Genomic DNA, 26,099 nt, shown 5'->3' on the forward strand with positions numbered 1-26,099 from the left:
GCAGTTTATGCGCAGAGGGGCGGAAGAAGCTTTTAAGACTGCGCATGCGCAGAGAGGTCCCGGAGTCTTCCTGTTCTGGGGCACAGAGAGAGGGGAATGAAGTCTGTAAGACTGCGCATGCGCAGAGAGGTCCCAGGGTCTTCCTGTTCCGGATCACAGAGGGAGGGGAATGAACCCTGTGAGACTGCGCATGCGCAGAAAGGTCCCAGAGTCTCCTTGTTCCGGGTCACAAAGGGAGGGGGTGAAGCTTGTAAGACTGCGCGTGCACAGAGAGGTCTCGGAGTCTTCCAGTTCCGGGTCACAGAGGGAGGGGAAAAAGTCGTGTAAGACTGCGTATGCGCAGAGAGGTCCCGGAGTCTCCCTGTTTCGGGTCACAGAGGGAGGGGGGTCGAAGTTAGTAAGACTGCGCATGCGCCGAGAGGTCCCGGAGTCTTCCTGTTCTGGGTCACAGAGGGAGGGGAAGAAGTTAGTAAGACTGCACATGCGCAGAGAGGTCCCAGGGTCTTCCTGTTCCGGATCACAGAGGGAGGGGAATGAACCCTGTGAGACTGCGCATGCGCAGAGGTCCTGGAGTCTCCCTGTTCTGGGTCACAGAGGGAGTGGGGGTGAAGCTTGTAAGACTGCACATGCACAGAGAGGTCCCGGAGTCTTCCTGCTCCGAGTCACAGAGGGAGGGGAAAAAGGCTTATAAGACTGCGCAAGCGCAGAGGTCCTGGAGTCTCCCTGTTCCGGGTCACAGATGGAGGGGGGTGAAGCTTGTAAGACTGCGCATGCGCAGAGGTCCTGGAGTCTCCCTGTTTCGGGTCACAGAGGGAGGGAGGGGTGAAGCTTGTAAGACTGCGCATGCGCAGAGGTCCTGGAGTCTCCCTGTTCTGGGTCACAGAGGGAGGGGGTGAAGCTTGTAAGACTGCGCATGCGCAGAGGTCCTGGAGTCTCCCTGTTTCGGGTCACAGAGGCGTCGGGGGTGAAGCTTTTAAGACTGCGCATGCACAGAGGTCCCGGGGTCTTCCTGTTCCGGGTCACAGAGGGGGTGAAGCTTGTAAGACTGCGCATGCGCAGAGAGGTCCTGGAGTCTCCCTGCTCCGAGTCACAGAGGGAGGGAGGGAAGCTTGTAAGGCTGCGCATGCGCAGAGAGGTCCTGGAGTCTTCCTGTTCCGGGTCACAGAGGGAAGGTATGAAGTTAGTAAGACTGCGCATGCGCAGAGGTCCTGGGGTCTTCCCGTTCCGGGTCAATTTAAGTGAGAGTTGCCCATTGCAATGTAAATTGATAGCGGGCAGCCCGCTATAAGGGGCCAGTAAGTAGTGATGGTCAAGGAGATGCAAATAACTTTGAGTTGATGTAAATTTATGCAGCTTAAAAATGAACCAATCAAATCCTGCTGAGGCAAAATGGTCAATACATTTGCATAAAAATTTGCAGCAACTCAGTTATTTGCATCTACTTGACCATCACTAACCGGTAAGTGTATACTCTTTACCAAATAGCCGTGGGGATGCTTATATGCCTACCCACGGCGCCTGCTCAGGAAATCTATATGAAGTCACTCCATATCAGTGCAGTACGTTTTACTCCACCGATGTAGTTGACCAAAAACTGGACTGTCCTTACTGCTTCTGCCGTTACACTATCCTCATTTTTATTTTAGTCTTCAACTTCTTCTTTATTTCCTCCCCCTTCATTCAGGCATTCTGTATGAAGACATTAAGCACTTAATATTTAATGTGCTGTTGGATAGTTTTCAAACTATTGGTGTACCATTTGGACTTAATAAAGGACATGAATTTCAATATGGCAGCTGTGTGAGTGACAACTTGTCTGCCCATGTGATCAAACGTAACTTATTATTATTGTGGAGGGGGGAGGTTGTTTAGTTTTTATATTTCAGGGAGGCATCACACTTGTGTCTGCAGGAACTACGGGCGATTCCCCGCAAGCATTAGGCCACATCTGTCATAGACCGCACGGGCCGGTCCTTGATTGGCTCTATCACTCAGAAACTCGGTCTCACTGTCGCTTTGCACATAGATGCCCATATGTGGATTCGCAATCTATGAACAGACTAGCCGAGAGGAGCGCTTTGACTCCAAAGGATTTACCACACACATACAATTCAAATACTTGCCACCACGTGTGAGTCATCACAGGACTGTAAGTATATTAGCACACTGCGAACACTAAGTTAACCCTTAGCTGTATGGAGGGATCGGCGCCAGATCTTTCTATCTGTGCGTGTTTCAAGCATATGAGTTATAAATACAAGATACTCTAGAACGCAAGATAACGTTTTCAAAGGAGTAAGTACGATTGTGTATGTTCAGGAACAGGTCGTAACCACTAAACCATTTTTAAACGTTTTAATAACAAAAATGCATTACACACATTTACATACACTAATTAACGTATAAAACACAAAGCTTAAAATAAAAGGGAATAATTGTGAAAGGTTTACTTAGCCGAAATGCAGTCTGTGTGGGGATATTTCCTTCTGGGAAAAGAAATGCAAAGTCCTTGGTTTCAGCATCATAGGCCTTTAGGTATATTTTGTGATCCAAGCAGATGTTACAGTTCCAAGATGGCCGCTAACCACATGGTCCTCTGGTTAGCAGCAGCAGGCTCTCGTGAAGATGGGATTTGGAGGACTGCAGTCCGCCTGCTGGCAATGCGCTTTTGATGAAGCTGGTTTGGGGTTGTGGCAATGCCTGCCCCCTCTGAATTAACCACCAATGACAGTCCACCTCCTCCTAGGAGGATTTTGAGATTAAATTGTACACCACTGTAACTCATAAACTATACATGTCATATTTAGGTGGATAGCAGATTCATACTTGTCAGAAAATACCGATTAATATGACATCTTGCATGCGTGCGTTAGGCTGTCCTGTCCCCAAGGAGGGTCGTACACCAATAACCGGACAGGTTATGGTTATGAATTTTATATTCGCATATTGGGCAAGTTTTAACGAATACGACTATATTAATTTCATAGCTGTGCTATACACGGTTTTCATTTAACAGACCGAAATCATAAACTACATGCATTTCAATCTGTTCCCCAGCGGTGCCTCTGTGTCTGAGGTTGGCAGTGGAGCCCCTGGGGAGCTAGCTTCCTTTGGCTGAAAGGACCTTATAGTGTGTTACACAGAATCGCCAATCGTCTCGATGTCCGTATCATTCATGACAACATCTGTGAGTTTTAAAGTAAACCTGAGATTAATGAAAGGGGGAAAATATTTCCACACCTGGGGCTTCCTCCAGCCCTCTTTCAGCCTGATCGCTCCCTGGCATCCTCCTCCGTTGCCTCATTTCTCCGCTGTGGCTCCCAGGAACTTTGGAAGTCGGGGCTTACTGTGCATGCACGCCCCGTCGTGCTCTGCGCCTGTGTACTATGCTCTGGGCCGCAGGAGCGTGACGCGGGAGCGTACGTGGCGGCACTGGCCTGCGCCGACTGCCCAAGGTTACCGGGAGGATCCAGGAGGCAAAAGAGGACGGCGAGGGAGTGATCAGGCCGTAGGGGGCTGGAGGAAGCACCAGGTATGTATGAATTTTTATTTTTAATTCTTCTCGGGTATACTTTAAGGCATAAAACATAGAAATATGGAGCGCTCACAGTGGCTCTGAAATTAATTGACCATCAGGCTGTCAGTTATTAATAGTCCAACAAATCTCTTTTGAATCCGCGTGGAAGCTTTATCAGCACATATACAGTTCACAACTCGGTCCTCTTTCTTCAGTATGCTTGCAAACACCTGCTCAATCCCACACATTAACCGATATATAGATTGCGCTCACCAACAGCAAAGGCTGATCAAATCCCGAATCGGCGTGAACAGCATTCAGTATACAGACTCTCATCCTACGCCACTGCCTTAGTGTGGTGATCTCTTCCCATGTCTTCTCCTAGTAGACAACCCCCAAGGGCTCACAGAAGAATGCTACGTCACCAGGGCCTGGATAGAGGAAACCTCTTTTAGTAGGGCATAGCAGGCCCTAAAATTCAGCTTTTCCTTGTGATTCTTTAAAGTGTAACTGTCGGGCATAAAATCAAAAATCAATTCTTTATTTTTATCTGGTAAACAAGTAATACAGATGCTAACCAGGCAATCCAAACGTTAAAATCACTATTACTTTTCTTGTTTATAAGGCTGCTTTCACAGTGGGACGTTACAGGCGCACCGCACAGCAATGAAAAATCAATGGGCTGTTCACAGTGCCCACGTTGCGTTACACTGTAACGCTTCACGTCAAGACAACGTACTGCATGCAGTACTTTATACGCGGCTAAGCCGCGTTAGACTGTTTGCACATGCTCAGTAATGTTGGAGGAGGAGGAGGTCTCCCCTCCTCCGCGGCCAGCCACATGGCTAATTAATATTCACTGCACTCAGTGACATGTAGTGTTTACTTCCTGGAGCGGCCGCTCTGTGCGGCGATTAGCCGGCGGGACCACGTGATGCGGATCACGTGGTTTCCGCATCCCACAGCATAAAAAAGGCGCACCAAGAGCTGCATAACGCGGCTCTTGGTAGCGTCCTCCTACAACACCACCAGGCGTTGCGTTAGGGGCACGTTATGCGACCTATAACGTCCCCTAAAACGAAACGTCCTGGTGGGAAAGAGGCCTAAATGATCATTCCCCAGTTTATCTGACTCTTATTTGGTACGTTGCTGCACAAAGGAAGTTACAGGGCATGCTGGGTTGTCCTTTTTTGCTTCTGTACATTAGTTAAGTCTGAGGGGAAACAAAGAAGCAAAAAAAGACAGCCCAGCATGCCCTGCAACTTCCTTTGTGCGGCAACGTACCAAATAAGAGTCAGATATACTGGGGAATGTCCATTTATAAACAAGAAAAGTAATAGAGATTTTAACTTTTGGATTGCCTAGTTAGCATCCGTATTACTTGTTTACCAGATAAAAAGAAAACAATCGATTTTTGATTTTATGCCCGACAGTTACACTTTAAAAGTAAGGACTGGAAATGTTCTAAAAACAAATTCTTTGGAGATCAGATCATCTATCATCAGGTCTGGGTGATGGAATATTAAAATGAACCTCCAGACTAAAAATTGACTCAGCAGCACTGAAAAGGCCTGGTGTTTCTTTAACAGTTTCACAGCATCAGAACTTTGTTTCTCTTATCCAAGCCTCATTTTTTAGCCGCACAGAAGAAAACTGCCCGGGCATTTCTCCCCTGATGCTGTGCAAAGCATGTTGGGATTTCTGATGATGTTCTCGTTCTGCTGTTTTAGTGCAATTTTTTTTTTTTTTTTTTTTTTTTTTTACATTTTGAATTTGACATTTGAAGCCTAGCGCATGCAGCTGGGAGGGGTGATCAGGACACAGAACAGTTGGAACTGTGTCTTATGCTCCCGGTCACCTCCTTTCAACCAAAAAGTTGGCTGCCCCCATGACAAAGATGGCAGCCTCCATGAATTACAAACATTTGCCTGTTCTTTTAAAACAGGGTGGGTAAAAAATTATATTACCTATCTATTCTAATTAACATAACTAATGTAACTTAAAGAGAATCTGTATTGTTAAAATCGCACAAAAGTAAACATACCAGTGCGTTAGGGGACATCTCCTATTACCCTCAGTCACAATTTCGCCGCATTAAAAGTGGTTAAAAACAGTTTTTAAAAGTTTGTTTATAAACAAACAAAATGGCCACCAAAACAGGAAGTAGGTTGATGTACAGTATGTCCACACATAGAAAATACATTCATACACAAGCAGGCTGTATACACCCTTCCTTTTGAATCTCAAGAGAGTTCATTTGTGAGTTTCTTTCCCCCTGCAGCTATCTTCCACTGAAGTGTCAGGCTGTTTCTTCCTGCAGAGTGCAGACAGCTCTGCCTGTATGTAATCCCTCAGTATGTGAAAGCCCAGCCAGCTCAGAGGACGATTTATCCAGCTTGTAAAAGATAAGAGAGAAGCTGCCCTACTCTAAAAAATACACAGGCAGTGTGCAGAGAGGGGCCTGGAGGGGGAGATGCATCACAGAACCACAACACTGAAGAACTTGGCAGTCTTCCAGACACAGGCTGACAAGTCTGACAAGAGAGAGATAAGTTGATTTATTACAGAGACTGTGATAGTAGAAAGTGCTGCAGTTAGCCAGAACACATTAGAATAGCTTTTGGAAGTTGTAGGGTGATAAAAAACAGGATGCAATTTTTGTTACGGAGTCTCTTTAATGACAGAATGTTTGTTTAGGCTGAAGTTCCCCTTTAACCAGCAAATCTACGCTACTAGCAAAAAGCTTTCCAAAAATGTGGTGTTGGTTTCAGAATTCAACAAAATGAACCAAAAGCCAAACTGTGAAGGCTCATACACACGACCAACACAATGCACAATCACCCTCACAACCTGACCAATCGCACGACATATTTACATGACAAGTACATACACATATGCCAACCAACTTAAATACTGTGCACACAACTGAAACCACAAACTGCAGAACATGTCCACATTCAAAAACAGTTATTTAAACGACTTGTGCACACGTGGCCAGCCTAAAGGCTCATACACACATCAGACTATAGTCTTTGGAAAATGAAAGATCACAGACCAATCTTACCACCCTTCATGTAGTATGAGACCTACACAGTCTATTCTATGGAGCTGAACTCCACATCAGACAGAAATCTTTGCAAGATGCTGCACACACAGATGCTGTACAGACACACAAAAGATCAGTATCTGCAAAAGATCTGTTCCTGCCAAAAATCCATTCCTGCAAATTGCAATGATAGTCTATGAGATCTGCAGATCATCATACACACATGATTTAACTGACATTCATCTGCAGATCAAGCAATCCATCCTGGTGGATCTGATCTGCAGATGAATGTCCGTTCAATTTGTACAGCATCTGTGTGTGCAGCATCTTGCAAAGATTTTTTTTCTGATGTGGAGTTCAGCTCCATAGGAAAGACTGTGTAGAGTATGGCTCTCCTACTACATGAAGGGTGGTAAGATTGGTCTGTGATCTTTCATTTTCAAAAGACTATGGTCTGATGTGTGTATGTGGCCTTACACGATAGTTGTGCAGGTTGATCCACCGGTTGGATCTGGCAAACCACCTGCTATCAGTTGGTCATCTTGTTTGCCAGCCGAACACACGCCCAACTGTCTTCTAACAGACCAAGTTTAGTTGATAGTTGGGCAGATTGTCTGAACGTGTGTATGAGCTCTAAAGCAAACCTGAACTGAAAAGTAAAAATAAACGTACACAGGTCATACTTACCTCCAATGCAGTCTACTCCTCAATCTTTCTCCTCTCCTGCATCCTGTTTGTCCACTGTGATCAATGGAATTCTTAACCCTCCATTTTGAAAATGGCCATTACACCATAACAGCTGCCTGTGCCTGGTCAGCACACTCAAACTGTAATATAACCCACTTGAGCTATAGGGAAACATGGATATTATCTTACTCATCAGTTGTCCTTTCAGTTATAACTGACCGCAACTGATATATAACTGATAGAAAATTATATATTTCAGTTCTGACAAATCTTGTCAGAATGGAAGTAACAACCATTGTTAGAAGAAAATGGTGAGCTTCTGAGAGTAACTGATAGTGAGGTAAGTATTATTACTATTTATTTATATAGCGCCAACATATTCCGGAGCGCTTTATAAAGCACAGTAAGGCTCACTGCATGCGTTTACGATTCCGATTTTTCATCGGTTTGTACATCCGATTCCGACTTTTAATCGGTACTGCATGCTGCGTTTTTGACTCCGTTTTTCTGTTAATTGCATTCAGGGAAAATCAGAATGGCAAATCGGAAACCGAATTGGAATCGGAAAATGGATTTGCAGTGTGCAGTGAGCCTTAGACAACATGGGGAACATGGGTACAACCAAAAAATGTACAGCGGAGTCTTAAGCAGCACAAATATTGCAACACAAACCGTAAACATTAGGAGGATGACCCTGCCCTTGCGAGCTTATGTAATATTCATTTGCAGGTACTATGGCTATCATTCATATATAAAAGCTGACTTTACCGAACACTTAGCAAGTTCGGCATTCATAAAGCCTCTTTCCGCATGGAAAGCTGACACTACCGAGCAGAGTGATAAATCACCGCCTTGTGCGGTGATTATTGTAAAAAATGTAGCAAAATGTTAATTCATAAAGAATACTGCAAGCGGTGTGAGGTCGGGAAGTACCGCTCCCTCTGATGTGGCGATACCAATGTAAGTGAATGGAGACACACAGACCTCCCAGGCAGCTGCAGCAGAGCGGAACACGGAGAAATGTATCAACTCGGCAGCTTCCTGTGTCTCCGCCTGCCTACCGCCAGCCTAGTTCGGGGAATCTCCGCACTGCTACCGCACATGGATACTTTTTTATGAATGCCCACCCAGAAGTCTAAAATACCGCCAGCGGTGTTTTCCCACACTGATTCTCCATACCGACAGCACTTTCATGAATGATAGCCATTGTGTGTTTATTTTACTTAACTTCAGTTCAGATTCAATTTCAGTAGTCTGTGCCACAATACACAGTTATTTAAAGGGAACCTAAACTGAGAAGTATATGGATTTTACTTTTAAAATAATACCAGTTGCCTGACTCTCCTGCTGATCCTGTGTGTCTAATACGTTTAGCCACAGCCCCTCAACAAGCATGCAGATCAAGTGCTCTGACTGAAATCAGACTGGATTATAGCTGCATGCCTGTTTCAGGTGTGTAATTCAGCCACTACTGCAGCCAAAGAGATCATAAGGACTACCAAGCAGCTGGTGTTTTTTTAAAAGTAAAACATTCATATCCTTTTTAGTTAAGATTCCCTTTAAAGGGGTTGGTTGTGGGGGAGGGGCTTGTTGAAAATAAAAACAGACACTGATCTGGGTTTTCTATCAGCCCCTTGCAGCTGTAATGTCCCGCGCCGTCCTCCAGCGATGCTCTGTTCCCCGCCGCCGGTCCTGGTCTGATATTAGTCTAAGAAGACGAATAGTGCTCGCTCCTGTGAGCGTCATCGGGAGCTTACTACACAGGCGCAGTAAGCTCCCGATGACACGCGTGTGAGCGAGCACGCGCAACTGCAGTCTAATTAGACAGCGGATAAGACCGGGACCGGCGGCGGGGACCGGAAAATCAGAGGAGGACGGCGTGGGACATTACAGCTGCACGGGGCCGATAGAAACCCCAGATAAGTGTCCGTTTTTATTTTCAAACACAACACCCCCCACTTCTCCACAGAACTCCTTTAAAGTACAGTTCTTTAAAAAAAAAAAATGTAAAGGATCTTGGGAATGTCCTGACCTTAAGGCCTCTTCCACACCAGGACGTTGCATTTAGGGGACGTTCTAGGGCACATAACGTGCCCCTAACGCAACGCCTGGTGGTGTTGGAGCAGGACGCTACCAAGAGCCACGTTACAAGCAGCTCTTGGTGCGCCTGCTCTGTCGGAGGCACTGCGGAGACCATGTGAGCGGAGCTCTCCGCATCACGTGGTCCCGCCAGCCAATCCGCGGCCGCTCCAGGAAGTAAACACTGCAAGTGCAGTGAATAATAAGTAGCCATGTGCCTGGCTACGTAGCGGCCTCTCCCCGCCTCCTCTCCGCCCATAAAATAAGAAAAACTACCCGTACTGAGCATGTGCAAACAGTCTAACGTGGCTTAGCCGCGCATAAAGCACTGCATGCAGTACGTTGATCTTGACGTGAAGCGTTACTGTATAACGCAACGTGGGCACTGTGAACAGCCCATTGATTTTTCATTGCTGTGCGGTGGGGCTGCGTTACAGGCTGCTCTAACGTGCGCCTGTAATGTCCCACTCTGAAAGCAGCCTAAAGAGAACCCGAGGCGGTGGGGGGCACAGAGGAAGGTCCCCCCCCCATACCACTCTCTGCCCCCCACCACCACCGCGCTTTAACCCGCCGAAACTAGCGACAATGATTGTCTCTATTCCGAAGGGGTAATGGGAGGAGAGGGATTCCCTACTTAAAATGTTCCTGCAGGCTTTCCCCAGCTTCCATTGGGCAGCTGTCTCTCTCTGGTCACGCCCCCTGCCGCTTTCCTGCACGCTGAGAGAGAATCTAGGGTCGTGACCCCCAGAGGTCACAAAAGTGAAAGCTACGCGATGCAGGCCAACAGAGCGGAAGGGATATCGGCTACCTGACCCGCCCAACCCCCGGATCAGGTGCATAGTTTATTTTATGTGCCCACCTCGGGCTCTCTTTATAGGTCCTGTAGGCTGAGGAAAGGGAAAGGGCTATACTGCTACGTTCTGTTAAAAGGCACCGGAGTTGAGGGATATGGAGGCAGCCATATGTATTTCCTTTTAAACAATACCAGTTGCCTGGCAGTGTTGCTGATTAGGGATGGTCACAGATATGCAAATTTTTCTGAGTTGATGCAAATTTTTATGCAAATATATGCAGCTTGAAAATGGACCAATCAATTTAAAGAGAAACTGAAGCGAACAAAAATTGCTATTTTTACCTCGTAGTTCGCTTCAGTACTCTCAGTAGAGGTAAACTGCTGCATCCCCGAGCCAAAATGAGGGCTTTAGATACCCCAAATCCCTGGGGGACAATCTGGCCAGCGCTTCCTGAAAGAGGCAGAGCTTTCTGCCTCTACTGATGTCAATCGCCGTCGATCTCCGCCTCTCCCCGCCCCTGTCAGCCTTCCTTCACAGAGAGGGCCGGGGAGAGGCGGAGATCCGCACGGCGATTGATGTCAGTAGAGGCAGAGCTACAAGTTGTGGCATTTTGCCCCGGGATTTGGGGGGTATAAAAACCTTGTTTTGGCTCTGGGATGCGGCGGTTTACCTCTACTGAGACTAAGCGAACTACGAGGTAAAAATAGCAATTATTGTTTGTTTCAGAGTCTCTTTAAACCTGGGTTTAAATTGATTGGTCCATTTTTAACTGCATAGATGTGCATAATTTTGGAAAAATTTGCATGTCATTGATCATCCCTATTGCTGATCATTCTGGTCAGTAGTGTCAGAATCACACACCTGAAACGCATGCAGCTATTAAAGTCAAATATCATCCAGAGCATTTGGTCTGCATGCTAGTTCAGGATCTATGGCTAAAAGTTTTGACACCGTGGAATAGCAGGACAGCCAGGCAATGTGCGTTGTTGAAAAATAAATAAATGTCAGCCTCCATATGTCTGTCGCCTCGGGTTCCAGTTAAATGCTCCGCAGAGTGTTGTGGAACACTGAGGGTGATTTCTGCTACTCTGAGCAATAACTTTGTAGTAGTTTTAGTGTCTACCTTTTAAGGGAACCTAAACTGAGAAGGATATGGATTTTTCCTTTTAAAATAATACCAGTTCCCTGACTCTCCTGCTGATCCTGTGTCTCTAATACTTTTAGCCACAGCCCCTGAACAAGCATGCAGATCAGGTGCTCTGACTGAAGTCAGACTGGATTAGCTGCATGCTTGTTTCAGGTGTGTGATTCCACCACTACTGCAGCCAAAGAGATCAGCAGGACAGCCAGGCAACTGGTAATGCTTAAATGGAAACATCCATATCCCTCTGTTTAGGTTCCCTTTTAACTTATTGTGTCTACCTTTAAATATTTTACTTTGAACACAACATCAGCAGCACCTCAAAAATACATGTGGCTGATATTGTGGTGAAAGGCTGATATTGTGGTGAAACCCCTCCCACAGTGTGATGTCACGACCTAAGTCCGGATGCCAGAGAAAGGGTGGTTTTGCAGGAGTGCCTTTGTAGTCCCTAGTTAGATGACGACAAGCTGCTTGGGGTAACTGCGCGGGGCACAAGGGGCAGAGAGCAGCACGGAGGAGACACAAGGGCATAGCATAGAGCAGGCAGGGCCGGCCTTAGGTTTGCACCCTGAGCGAAACTGGATTTTGGTGCACCTCCCCATCCTCTTTACACACACACACACGCCCACGCATAGCAAAACAACGCTCATTATAGCTGTGGTGCGTCCCTCCCCAAAAATGCCTTTAGACTCAGTATAGGATCTTATGTGTAGGTGCCCTCAGTGTAGGTAGCCAAGCATAGGTAGTATAGTTGCCACAGTAAAGGTAGCTAGTATAGCTGCCCCCAGTGTAGTAGCATAGTTGCCCCCAGTGTAGGTAGTTTGCTCCAGTATGCCTCCAGTGTAGGTAGTTTGCCCCAGTATGCCTCCAGTGTAGGTAGTTTGCCCCCAGTATAGGTAGTATGCCCCCAGGCAATCCCCCCTCCCCTTCTGTGGCAGCGGGCCGGGCAGAGACTGACTCACCTGACTTCCACGCTTCAGCGCCGACATCACTCTTCTCCCCCCGCCTCCGCTCCATCTGTAGTTAGAGCAGGGCTACAAGAAAATGGCTGCCGATTGTTCGCATTTGCGGACATCGGCGCCCATGTTCTTGTAGTCCTGCTCTAACTACACAGAGAGGACACAGGGAGACAGCGCAGCGGCAATGGGCGACAGGGCGCATGCACCCTTGAGAACATGACGCCCTGAGCGACCGCTCAGGTCGCTCATAGCAAAGGCCGGCCCTGAGAGCAGGGAACATGACTATCTGCCCTCCCCTACACTGCCTCGGATACACTTCAAGTCACTGGCCCAGAATAAGCAGCAGATCAGATGCTGTGACGCCACTGGCTGCATGCTTGTTACAGGACTGTGATTGAAACACAACTAATGGTGGCCACTAATGATCCAATATTTTTCATCCAATCTTACCAAATCTATGTAGTATAAGGGTAAATTGAGTAAATATACTGAATGATACTTCAGGCAATTACCTTATAGTACATATAAATGGTATGATTGGATGAAAAAGATTGGATCATTAGTGGCCACCTTTAAGCTACAAGCTCAGCATGACAGCCAGGCAACCAGCATTGTTTATAAGTAAATGAAGATGGTACCCTCTGTATTCCTCTCACTTCAGCTTCCCTTTAAGGTAATTGCATCTTTTCGGGTAGAGAAGCTAAATATTGGCCACGGAATAGCTGTATCTAATACAAGCTGTGCTCCTACGGCGATTGGCTCGCTTTAATGCGTATTTTGTTTTGAACCAAATCTGATTTGTTTTCCCCCTCCCCCTCCTCCGAGAAGCCTTGCTGCGGAGGAAGGTGTCTCCCCCCCTCCCCCCGGATTTCTGTATCACAGCAGCCGTGATGGCGATGGAAAAAAACAGCCTTCCGCCCACGTTCCAAATGCCCCAGCTACGGACTGCATCATTGTTGGTCCAAACACATTGCACCGCTCCCCGCCTGACTTCCACGGGCCGCCCTGCATTGCAATTACCCTGAGCTGCGCGAATGAGTGGCGATGGACGCCGACTGCTGCCAATTATCTCCAGAAAGTACAAACTGTTTGTAGCGCTGAATTCTCTCTGCTGTCTCCAGATCTATTTATTATATTCTTTGGAAATAACAAAAATGTGTGAAAATCTTGTACAACACATACAGTATATGTATACCATACATTGCACCTACATTCTGGGCAGGCAGATAAACTAAGGGAACTAAGCGCCACTTTTTTTCCCTGACGGTTTTCCTGGTTTCTTATAGCTATAGGAGCTGCCATGTTCCCTCCCATTCTAGCTGCATATTACTTTATCCAGGGGAAGGTGTGAAGATAGCATCTGTGACGTCTCTAAACTCTTTGAAGTGCAGTCTCCTATCTCCCCACCCCTCTCTTTTGTTTGCTCTCTGCTAATGTGTGAAATAAAATGATTACCCCAGTCCTTATCTGTCTGAAATTTCTGTGGTTGGGTGGGCCTCGGAAGTAGGTAATAAAACCCTCTGATACATTTTTAAATGTAAAAAGAAGGGGTAAAATTGAAGTTTGTTTTTTTTTTAAATAATGAGCCACGTTGTTAGCATGTCTTTTCAATGTGCTATTGAGATGCCCTGGGTGCTAACATGGTGCTCTGTTCACTTTAAAGAAAATGTGTATCTAGATAGGGAGAGGGAGGGCTCCATCACTAGAACTGCGTCCGCGTTCCAGCTCCAAGCCCAGTTCATAGTTGCCATCTCCGGGAGCCCTCTAAAGGCTTTGGAAGCATTTGTGTCCCCCGATACCGTCTGAAGACAGACTGCTCCATACTTGTGCATGCGGCGTACCCAGCCCGCCCGTCTTTGGAAGCACTTGGAGAGACAAAGGCACATTCTACCAGTTGGTCAAATACCTGCAGCGGCATAGCTCCCAACTGTCCCTCTTTCTTCCTCATGTGTCCCTCTTTCAGGACTGATGTACAGATCTGTGTTTAATATATGTATTTTTCTACTGAAAAATGTGTTTAACTGACTGAACTTTATTTCCATTCATTAAAGAGACTTTGAAGCCTACAAAATTACCCGTTTTTATTAGGCAGATCTCCTTAGCATTAAAGGGACTCCGAGCACCTCTCATTGGCATGCCTTTAAGCCAGACGACTTCCAACAAAGTCATGCTATGACCCCTCAGGAGGAGCCTCTTGCAATGGCCATGCGTGTCACTTCCTCTTCCTGCTTCATTCAGTGATGCACTTCTCTAACAGAGAAGACAGGGGTGACCCGAAAGTTATAACCTAGCCAAGATGGAAGGTGCGATTTTAAAATTGAAATTGAACGAAGACTATTTGGTGTAGAACAGCGATTCAGGCATCAAATGAAAGAAGAGAGCACAAGCTACAGAAAGGTATGCATCTTTAAGTACTTTGCAGTACTGGTCAGAGTCTTAAAGGCATGCCCATGAGAGGTGCTCTGAGTCCCTTAAATGGCAGTACTGAAACACTGCTATCCTGCAGCAAAACAAGGCCTTAGTCACCCCCCAAATACCGGGGCAAAAATCCACGACTTTCCAGGTCGTGGATTTTGCTGCCCGGGGAAGCAGAGCTTAACGCTGTAGCTCTGCCTCCGTTTGCGTCAACCTCTGCTGATCTCCGCCTCTCCCCCTCCCCTCTCAGTGAAAGAAGACAGAGGGGCGGGGGAAAGGCGGCAATCAGCCGGGATTGAGGAGAGGCAGAGCTACAGCTCATAGCTCTGCCTCTAACATGAAGGAGCCACGCAATCTGCTCCGGGGATTTCGGGGTGATAAAGGCCTCGTTTAGCCATGGGATAGCGGCTAAATGGGATAGCGGCATTTCAGCTATGCCATTAATGCTGAAGAGGACTACCTAAAAAAAAAAGTGGTATTTTTTTATGCGTTAGACTCTCTTTAAATTGATATTTTTTTTTCTTCAAATGTTAAAATGAAGAAAGGACCAGTGTGGTTTGAATAATGAAACTACACCTTTTGATTTTGAATTCTTTGCAATATGCATGTCGAGGGGTGTGGTTAGAGGTGTGTCCGGGGCGTGTCTTAAAGTGTCCCTCTTATCTCAAAAAATTGGGAGGCAAGTGCAGCTGGAGTGACAGTGCTGAAACAAGGGGATCAAGTGAGGACAGGGAAGGTTCTATAGGATTCAGAGCCTTACCTCACCATAGGGGCGTATCAAACTTTTATTTTTTTTCTTAGCGCCACATTTAGTTTAAAGAACAACTGAAGTAAGATGTATATGGAGGCTGCCATATTTATTTCCTTTTAAGCAATACCAGTTGCCTGGCTATCCTGCTGATCCTCTGCCTCTGTTACTTTTAGCCATAGCCCCTGAACAAGCATGCATCAGATCAAGTGTTTCTGACATTATTGGCAGTTCTGACAAGATTAGCCGCATGCTTGTTTCTGGGGTGATTCAGACACCAGGGCTGCCAGGCAACTTGTATTGTGTAAAAGGATAAAAAATGATGGCAGCTTCTATATACTTCTCACTTCAGTTGTCCTTTAATGCCTCTTTTACACAAGTAGCTGGCAGCAGTGCTAACCTGAACCTGCAGCCAACTGAAACAGCGGTAGACGCCTGCTACATGTTACATGCTGCAGTCTTCAGCTGCACAGTACCGTAATTGCACCATTTATCAGCCATTCACAAACATGCAGTACCACATTCTGCCATTCAGTGGCATCACTCAGTGACTGGGTGACGCGTGTTTCAGCCATCTGCATGGTAGAGGCTGAAGTAACAATTTGCTTGCTCTTATGGCCCATACTCTCGGGCTGCAAAAGTGGCCTGTCGCCAGCACACGTGAGCGTTTGGGCGACAGGCCGGCGACAGCTCCTCGCCACGCCAGGTCCCTCCGCGTACACACGCGGAAGAGGGACCAGCGGCGCGACGGAAGCTGTCGCCGACGTTCCTCCTCCCCCCGCCGGAAGCTCCGTATACCTCAATGGAGGTTGCTGTCGCTAGTCCGCGTACTCACGCGGACTAGCGACAGTTGCGGCGGCGACTGTCGCCAGGCGATTGAAACTTTCAATCGCCTGGCGACATCAGCGACAGGCGACAGTTCGGGGTGCGCGCCCGTGCGACGGCGCATACTCACGGGCGACCTGTCGCCGCAACGCGTGTTGCGGCGACAATTGTAGCCCGTGAGTATGGGCCATTATGCTGGGCATACACGGCTCGATGCCCCCTTATCAATCGAGCCGCTGGTGGCTCGATTGATAATATCCGACGTGTCCGATCACCGCGGGGATCGATTCCGCGCTTGACACCCGCGGCCGGACAATAGCAGCGAATCGAGCGGGAAATAAGAAGCGCCGGCGGGGACGAGCGGGAATTGATCCGGGTGCACGCTCAGACGAGCGGGTACGCGGCGGGAGTCGATCCGGCGGCTAACCGAATTGACCCGTCTATGCACAGCATTAAAGGATACCTGAAGTGACGTGACATGATGAGATAGACATGTGTATGTACAGTGCCTAGCACACAAATAACTAGGCTGTGTTCCTTTTTTTCTTTCTCTGCCTGAAAGAGTTAAATATCAGGTATGTAAGTGGCTGACTCAGTCCTGACCTCACTGATAAGAAATTCCCCTTTTTACCTCTTTCCTGCTCTCAGAAGCCATTTTCTGCTAGGAAAGTGTTTTATAGTTGGAATTTCTTATCTGTGATAGTCCAGGCGCGGAGCTAGGGGGGGTCGGGGTAGGACAAGTGCCCCGGGGCGCCTGGTCCCCGAGGGCGCCCTCAGCCTGGCTGAGCTGCGGGTTTTTTTTTTTTTTTTGCGGCGGAGGGGAGGGGAGCAGCGCAGAGAAGAGGGAGAGCTGTGCGGACGGTGGGGAAGGGGGGCCATATCCCCCCTCCTTCCCTCACCTTAGGTGCTCTCTCTCTCCCTCGCTGTCCCCTCCAATGTCCGGGTGGCTCTTGGCTGGCAGCGGCGGGCGGAACTCACCTCCGTCTCGCTCCAGCGCCGGGCGGAAGTTCGAGTGCGCAGCCGCTGCTCTGGTCTGGACCAGACCGAGTAGCGGCAGATCCATCCGGCGCTGCGACGAGACGGAGGTAAGTTCCGCCCGCCGCTGCCAGCCTGAGCCACCCGGACATTGGAGGGGACAGCAAGGAAGGGAGAGCAGCTCTTCTCTGCGCTGCTCCCCTCCTGCTGGGGAGGGGGACACCTGACCTGGCTACCTACTCTGGGCACATATACCCCTGGCTACATATACTGGACATATATCCCTGGCTACCTACTCTGGGCACATATACCCCTGGCTACCTACTCTGGGCACATATACCCCTGCCTACATATACTGGGCATATACCCCTGGCTACCTACTCTGGGCACATATACCCCTGGCTACCTACTCTGGGCACATATACCCCTGGATACCTACTCTGGGCACATATACCCCTGGCTACCTACTCTGGGCATATATACCCCTGCCTACATATACTGGGCATATACCCCTGGCTACCTACTCTGGGCACATATACCCCTGGCTACCTACTCTGGGCACATATACCCCTGCCTACATATACTGGGCATATACCCCTGGCTACCTACTCTGGGCACATATACCCCTGGCTACCTACTCTGGGCACATATACCCCTGGCTACCTACTCTGGGCACATACACCCCTGCCTACATATACTGGGCATATACCCCTGGCTACCTACTCTGGGCACATATACCCCTGGCTACCTACTCTGGGCACATATACCCCTGGCTACCTACTCTGGGCACATATACCCCTGGCTACCTACTCTGGGCACATATACCCCTGCCTACATATACTGGGCATATACCCCTGGCTACCTACTCTGGGCACATATACCACTGGCTACCTACTCTGGGCACATATACCCCTGGCTACCTACTCTTGGCACATATACCCCTGGCTACCTACTCTGGGCACATATACCCCTGGCTACCTACTCTGGGCACATATACCCCTGCCTACATATACTGGGCACATATACCCCTAACTACATATACTGGGTACATATACCCCTGGCTACATATACTGGGCATTTATACCCCTGGCTACATATACTGGGCACATATACCTCTGGCTACATATACTGGGGACACATACCCCTGCCTACATATACTGGGCACATATACCCCTGGCTACCTGTTCTGTGGACATCTCTACCCCTGGCTACCTGTTCTGGGGACATCTATACTGCTGGCCACCTATTCTGGGGACACCTATAGACCTGGGGCTACCTATTTTTGGGCAAGCATTGCTGTCAGATTGAGTGTATTTTGGGGAACTGCTGCCAGGTGAGAGGTGTCTACCATATTAAGGGGACATTCTGCCTATTTATGTGAAATGCTGTCTATTTATGTGCCTCATGACTGCTGAATTTGTCTTGTTGGGGGCCTCATGGTTACTGAATTTGTCTTGTTGGGGGCCTCATGATTTGTTGGGGGCCTCAAGATCGCTGAATTTGTCTTGTTAGGGGCCTCATGATTGCTGAATTTGTCTTGTTAGGGGCCTCATGATTGCTGAATTTGTCTTGTTGGGGGCCTCAGGATTGCTAAATTTGTCTTGTTGGGGGCCTCATGTTTGCTCATGATTGCGGAATTTGTCTTGATGGGGGTGGGGGGCTCATGATTGCTGAATTTGTCTTGGAACATGCTGGAAGGTACATACTGAGGGAGGGTGGGTGAGCGTGAGCCTGCTAACCTCCATGTACATTTGAAGGGGCGTGACCAAATGTGGAGTACCCATAACCACGCCCACATTTGGTCACGACCCTTCACCTTAGGGGGCGCATTAATAGTCTTTGTCCCCGGGCGCTGAAAACCCTAGCTACGCCTCTGTGATAGTCACACTGTAGTCACTTCCTGTCTGAGTCAGGACTGAGTCAGCCACTTACATACCTGATATTTAACTCTTTCAGGCAGAGAAAGAAAAAACCACGTAGTCTACGAAATGCAAAGTTTCTGATTTCGTAGCCGTAGTTTGCGAAGCGTAATTGCGTAGAACTACGCATAGTTCCAGTGTAGCGAAGTTGGCTGACTACGACCATCCCTACTTCCATTATTCGTGGAGTCGTGTAACCCAGCCTTTAAAGAGAACCTAAAGTCACCCCAAAAAAATCAGATGAACTCACCTGGGGCTTCCCTCAGCCCCCTGCAGACGATCGGTGCCCTCGTAGCCCCGCTCCGATGGCCCAGGACCCGCCGGCGAACACTTCCGGTTTCGCTGTCGCCGGCCGACAGGCATGGGAACGTGAGTGATTGTTCGCGTTCCCAGCCTGTATATCGCCCCTATGCTGCTATTGCGGCCTCAAGGGGGCGATATACAGGCTGGAAACGCGAACAATCACTCGCGTTCCCATGCCTGTCGGCCGGTGACAGCCAAACCGTAAGTGTTCGCCGGCGGGTCCTGGGACATCGGAGCGGAGCTGCGAGGGCACCGATCGTCTGCAGGGGGCTGAGGGAAGCCCCAGGTGAGTTCATCTCATTTTTTTTGGGTGACTTTAGGTTCACTTTAAGCACAGCGGAGCCTACAAAAAGCCTTAAGAAGTCGGCCTTCATCACTGTAAGCACTGCCAGCGATTTATTTTTTTTTGCTGGTTGGTTGAGACTGCTGGTTATTTGAGTTCTGACTAACTGGAACTCTACTGTATATGTCCTTTGCATAAATAATCTCTATTACATTACCTTTGTGTTCTTCCAGGCTGGAGAAATACAGTACAAAATCTGAGAATAGGTTGCCATCTACTGTTCATGCAAATTACTGCATGGCTGTTACTTTTTGATGTATTACTCTCATGTTTTCTACTGAAGTGCCAAAAAAAAATGAAAATACATGAAGCCATTCCCATCTGTCTATCCCCTGCCCTCCTCCCCCCTTTTTTCAGAGGTTAGGGGGGGCTCTGGTGCACATTTGTAGCATCTTGTTTTGAATACAAGCTGTGTATGTTTCCTTTAGGGGGCTCTGCACACCTCTGTTGGTAGCCACTCAAATGCGGCCTGGTTTTTCGATGCGCTGCCATTTCTCTCCTGTTCTCTAAATAAAATGAAAAAAAAAGTGTAAGGCCTCTTGCACACTGCAAGTGATTCCGATTCAGATTCCGCTTTTTAATCAGTTTTTACATCCGATTCCGATTCCGATTTGCAGTTTGCTCCCTGCACACTGCAAATCGGAATCTGAATCGGATGTAAAAAACTGATTAAAAAGCGGAATCTGAATCGGAATCACTTGCAGTGTGCAAGAGGCCTTAACCATTTTATGGCAAGCTGCTCCCAGGTTCACACTATGCTTGTTTGGTCATAAGTTGTAGGTTAGGTCCCTTCCAGAAGGATAGCCTGATTGTGGTGGAAGGGACCAGTACGGAACACTCTACATGTGTAACGATAGGTGTCAGCAACCAGAGAGAATCTGATTATTGGCGATCTGCAGTATCACCAAGAATACAGATCTATGCCTGATTATGGATGATCTGCAGAATCACCAATAATACAGATATAGTACTAACCTCTAGACACCTGAAGCGTGTAAGTGTTTGGTGTAACAGTAGGAATTGAACCACCGGGGTAGCAGGTGGTCCAATAAGTAGAGAAAGACTCTACTGCAGTCAAGGGCTCCAGGAGGGAGAGTCCCAGACTGGTTTTGCAGCAGGGCCCCCCTCTGAGGAGCAGGGGACCCCTGCAGGAGGACTGAGCACCCAAAGGTTGGGTGACAGCCAGAAGGGTCGGGCAGGCCGAGTTGGCAACACACAGGCAGATAAAGTACAGAGACAGGAGACAGATTCGGTAACCAGGGACAGGCAGGGTCGGCAACAGTAGATCAGATGTGCGAAGGTACCGAATCAGAAAACAGAAGAGAAGTCAGGAGAGATACAATTCATAAACAGATATCCAATAATGCCTAGTCTTAAATGTGAGGTCCGTGGTCTCACACCCAGGGACTGGTCTAAGGAATAACACAGATGATATACAATATTCCTAGTCTGGGGTGTGAGGTCCGTGGTCTCTACACCCTGGAACTGGTCTAAGGAATAACACAGATGATATACAATATTCCTAGTCTGGGGTGTGAGGTCCGTGGTCTCTACACCCTGGAACTGGTCTAAGGAATAACACAGATGATATACAATATTCCTAGTCTGGGGTGTGAGGTCCGTGGTCTCTACCCCCTGGAACTGGTCTAATGAATAACACAGATGATACACAGTATTCCTAGTCTGGGGTGTGAGGTCCATGGTCTCTACACCCTGGAACTGGTCTAAGGAATAACACAGATGATACACAGTATTCCTAGTCTGGGGTGTGAGGTCCGTGGTCTCTACCCCCTGGAACTGGTCTAAAGAATAACACAGATGATACACAGTAAACTGGCTCAGTGTGGATTCCCAGGTCCACCTGGTTCCACCACACTGAAGGATCTGACTAAGGTCTGAGTGCTAACACATAGGTATTCGCAACGCCAGACAACCAGCAACTGAACAGCAAGAGATATATAAAGTAAAGCGCTCCACAGCGCCGCCCAGCTCCCATCAACCAATCACCTGCTGAGCTGGGATCAGCTGACCGCCTCGATCAGCTGACCCTTCTCCTATTGGCATAAAGAGCCTGTCTTGCGGCGCGCGCGCAGCTCTCCATCTGTGTGCACTACTAGGTCCAGACAAACTAGAAGCATGTTGCTGCGGGGAAACTGCCGCTTCACTGCCAGAACGCGCGGCGGTTTCTCCGCGATCCGTCACAACATGCAAACTGTTCTGGAAGTGAACGTCCTCCCTCCATTAATGTTAACTTGTTGCATCTGTTTTGTAGGTTGTGTACCCTGCCTATATTTAGGCTCTGCACACCTATGCTGGTAGTCATTCAGGTGCAGCCTGCTTTGGGAAGCGCTGCCACCTCTCCTTGCTGTCTAGAAAAAAATAAAAAGATACACACCTGCAGCCTGGGGACAGTCTTCAGCAATGCAGCCAGCGAATCTCCAGCGCCAGCTGTTGCCCCGTACCATAATGACGTCCCGGGTGATGCGGCTGCAGCACCTATTCCTCCTCATCAACCGGGACTGTCATCATAGTCAGTCTCATTGTGCAGCTGATCACCCTGCTGCCGATCGGCATGCGGCCCACACCACGAACATACCCAGCGGTCCCCCGGAAGGATCGGGGAGTACTGCTGCTGAGATTCAGGACACACGCATGCAAATACACTTCCTGATGATTCTGATTGACCCAAATCATAGTTACAGCAGATAATTAGCATTAAACTGAACCTGAGGCGGCGTGCAACATGATGAGATAAACGTGTATGTACGATGCAAAGCATATTAATAACCAGGCTGTTTTATTTGTTTCATTTTGCTGCCTGGAAAAGTTAATTTTCAGGCATGAAAGTGACAGCTTCTGTCTTGTTGGCACCTTGTCAGGAATATAGTAAACATCACTGATAAGCATATTACAGCCATAAACGTTTTCCTGGCAGAATACAACTTTTGAGGGCAGGGGAGAGATAGAAAAAGGGCAAGTTTTATGTATTTTCACTCTGGGACACTTAAGCATTGAGCAGAGGCAATAAAAAATTCAATCTACTTTGCAAATGTTTAAATATGAAATAAAACCATGGGATATAAAAAAAAAAGTCATTTTTAGGAGTAGGAGGATAAAAACAAGTTTGTTTTCATCTCGGGGGTTTACTTTAAATTGGCATGCTGGCTGTTATATTAGCATCTTGTTGACCATCTCTATTCCGTGGCTGTGGAGGGAGGAGCCTGCAGCACACGTGAGGTAGCAAAGTCTGGTAACCATGGTAACTAGGTGCAAGAGATGCGAAAGACAGTTACCTGATCTCAATCAGCGCCATGTGGACTGGAGCGTACTGCGCAGGCGTACTATAGGTAGACCTCCAGGTCACCCTGACTTCATCGCCGGGAAGTGGGAGGCAGCGGCGGCGAATGGCTGATAGCAGAGCTGCGGCGAGGGACATGCTGGGAGCTTGGGGCTGGACGAAGCCCCGGGTAAGTAGCACTTATTTTGCTTCAAAATCCTTGATAACTCCTTTAAGAGGGCTTCACAGTAATAGGGTTAATCAATCTGCCAGAGGTTCCTTTATCCGAATGGTGTCAGGCGATTTATACTCCTCAGCGCTGTTTGTCAATGACCTGCAGCCAGTGCTGGGCCGAAATTACGCATGAGCGTAATTACGCATCGTAATTCAATGTAAATTTCCGTGTAAGCGCTACGCGTAACTTACGGTCTTACGCGTAATTATTTACGCGTAAGCAGTAAAGTGGTATCGTAATTACACTGTCTACCGTAATTGCTAGGTATGCGTAATTTTACCAACACTTACGCGTAATTTTACGCATAATTACTAACTTAAAAACTCCCCTCTTCTAAGAGTAGCCAATCAGTCAACATCCTAAGCAACCAATAGTATCTTCTCCCGCCCTTCAGTATAAGCGTACGTTTTGACGCATACGAATGATATGTACGCAATAACTGTCACATTGACGGCTATTGCGTACATATCGTCCGTATGCGTCATAAAATACGCATTAATGGGTATTACGGCACTACGCGTAACATCGTAGTGTAAGTGCCTACATTACGGTATCCTTACGCGTAACTGCGTACGTTTACGCGTAATTACAGTGATGTACCGTAGATAATTTCCTACGCCGTAACCGTAATTGCGTAGTGCGTAATAGCGTAAAATTACGTGTAATGATCCGTAAGCGTAGATTTTTCCATTACGACCAGCACTGCCTGCAGTTCCATGCAAAAAAGAATTATGGGTTCTTGTAAAGGTGCATTAACAAGCCTCACATATAGTGTACATAAAGTGCAAAACAGTGTAAATCACATCTGTAAACTTGTCCATTTCTCCAAGTCCCGACCAGGTTTCGGCCTTATGCTGTTGTTAGGGGGTATTTTGAAATATCCCCCGATGACGGTGTTAGGCCGAAACCTGGTCGTTATTTGGAGAAGTGGGCAAGTTTACAGCTGTTATTTGAACTGTATTGCACTTCACACTTTTTGTACACTATATTTAGGGCTTGTAATGCAGTAAGGTCCTGTTTGCAAGGACCCACGATTCTATTGTGTATGGGGTGGCGAAGGTCATTGACAAACGCAGAGGGTTATAAACCGTGATCTGTTAGATAGTCAGCTACTGCATACTATCTCCGTGGCAGTTTATTGATTTAACCCTGTCCAATCCTGCATCTGAAATTTGTAGTGGTGCTTGTCATGTGCCAGTTACGATTACGTGAAATTTTGCGTAATTTTTCGCAATTACATATTGTGTAATTGCGATTTCGATACATACAGCATATTACTTTTGTGAACTGTAATTACGCATAATTCGCGTTCAATGCGTAAAAATATTCGCATCTATTCCCCAGTGTACTGCACATGCGGAAAATGCGTTTGTATGCGTAAAAACGTTCACGTCCGAAATTACGTTGCCATGTGTAATTACATTTGCATGCAAAATTTTTAATGCACAATGAGCACATTTTACCTTATGATTATGATGCATAATTACGCATAGGCGCAATTTCTACCCACTCACCACTAGAGTTTTCCCCTTCCGCTTCAGTGTCGGACATAATCCAAGATAATTATAGCTACCACTAGAGGCGCCATTGCCGGATCTAGTCAGCCCCTTTAGTTCAAAGGAGTCCGACACTTTGATCACCGCCATGTGGGGAGGAGCTATAGGGTGCTGATTTAGGGGTTGACTACTCGCACTAATGCGAGGAGGTATAGACCCCACTGGCACCCACAGCGGCAGCATTCAGCGATTAGTGATGTCCCCGCATCCTTGCACAATGGAAAAAAAGTACGTTTTGGGGAGAGGGGGTGGGGTGCTGGTGATTAAAAAAAAGTGTCGCGGCTGTGTGCTCAGAGTCCCTTTAATAGTAGAGACACATTCACACTGTATTTTGCTAAATGGTAGCTATTTTTTTTTTTGAGCATTTTGCAAGCGGTTGTTTAGCGGTTTGCGTTTACCGTTTTTTGCGCGGTTTGCATTTTTTGTTCCTAGCGTCTACAGCATTTTGCGATTAGTAATTAGTGTTCTGATTGGGTGGTGTTTTTTTTTCTGGACCAAAAATGCAATAGCAGCATAGGGGGCGATATTGTGGCTGGGAACACGAAGAATCACTTGCGTTACCAGCCTGACGGACGGTGACGGCGAAACCGGAAGTAAACGCCGGCGGGGACGGGAGGATCGGAGGGACACGGCGAGGGCACCGATCAGCTGTAGGGGGCTGAGGGAAGCCCCAGGTTAGTAAAACTTTTTTTTTCCGGCTTAATCCCTTGAGGACCACAGTCTTTCTACCCCTTAACCACATAACGACCGCCCCCAGCCGATGGGCGGCGGCAAAGTCTGGGCCCAAACGACCGCAATACGCCCATCGGCGGGGGCGGCTGCGGGAGTGGCTATGCGGCGATCGCGTCATTCGTGACGCGATCAGCCGCCGGGGACTGGCTCCGCCCCCCGTTCGCCGTAACCCGCCGGCCGTTCGGAAGCGCCGGCGGGTTACTGGCATCCGGATCACCGCTGCAACAGTGTATAATAGGCTTTGTAATGTATACAAAGCCTATTATACTGGCTGCCTCCTGCCCTGGTGGTCCCAGTGTCCGAGGGACCACCAGGGCAGGCTGCAGCCACCCTAGTCTGCACCAAACACACTGATTTCCCCCCCCCCTGCCCCCTGATCGCCCACAGCACCCCTCAGACCCCCCCCTGCCCACCCCCCAGACCACTGTTTGCACCCAGTCACACTCCTAATCACCCATCAATCACTCCCTGTCACTATCTGTCAACGCTATTTTTTTTTTAAGTCCCTAATCTGCCCCCTACTCCCTCCTGATCACCCCCCCACC

Source organism: Hyperolius riggenbachi, chromosome 9 (genome assembly GCF_040937935.1).
Source record: "Hyperolius riggenbachi isolate aHypRig1 chromosome 9, aHypRig1.pri, whole genome shotgun sequence".
Lineage (NCBI taxonomy): Eukaryota > Metazoa > Chordata > Amphibia > Anura > Hyperoliidae > Hyperolius > Hyperolius riggenbachi.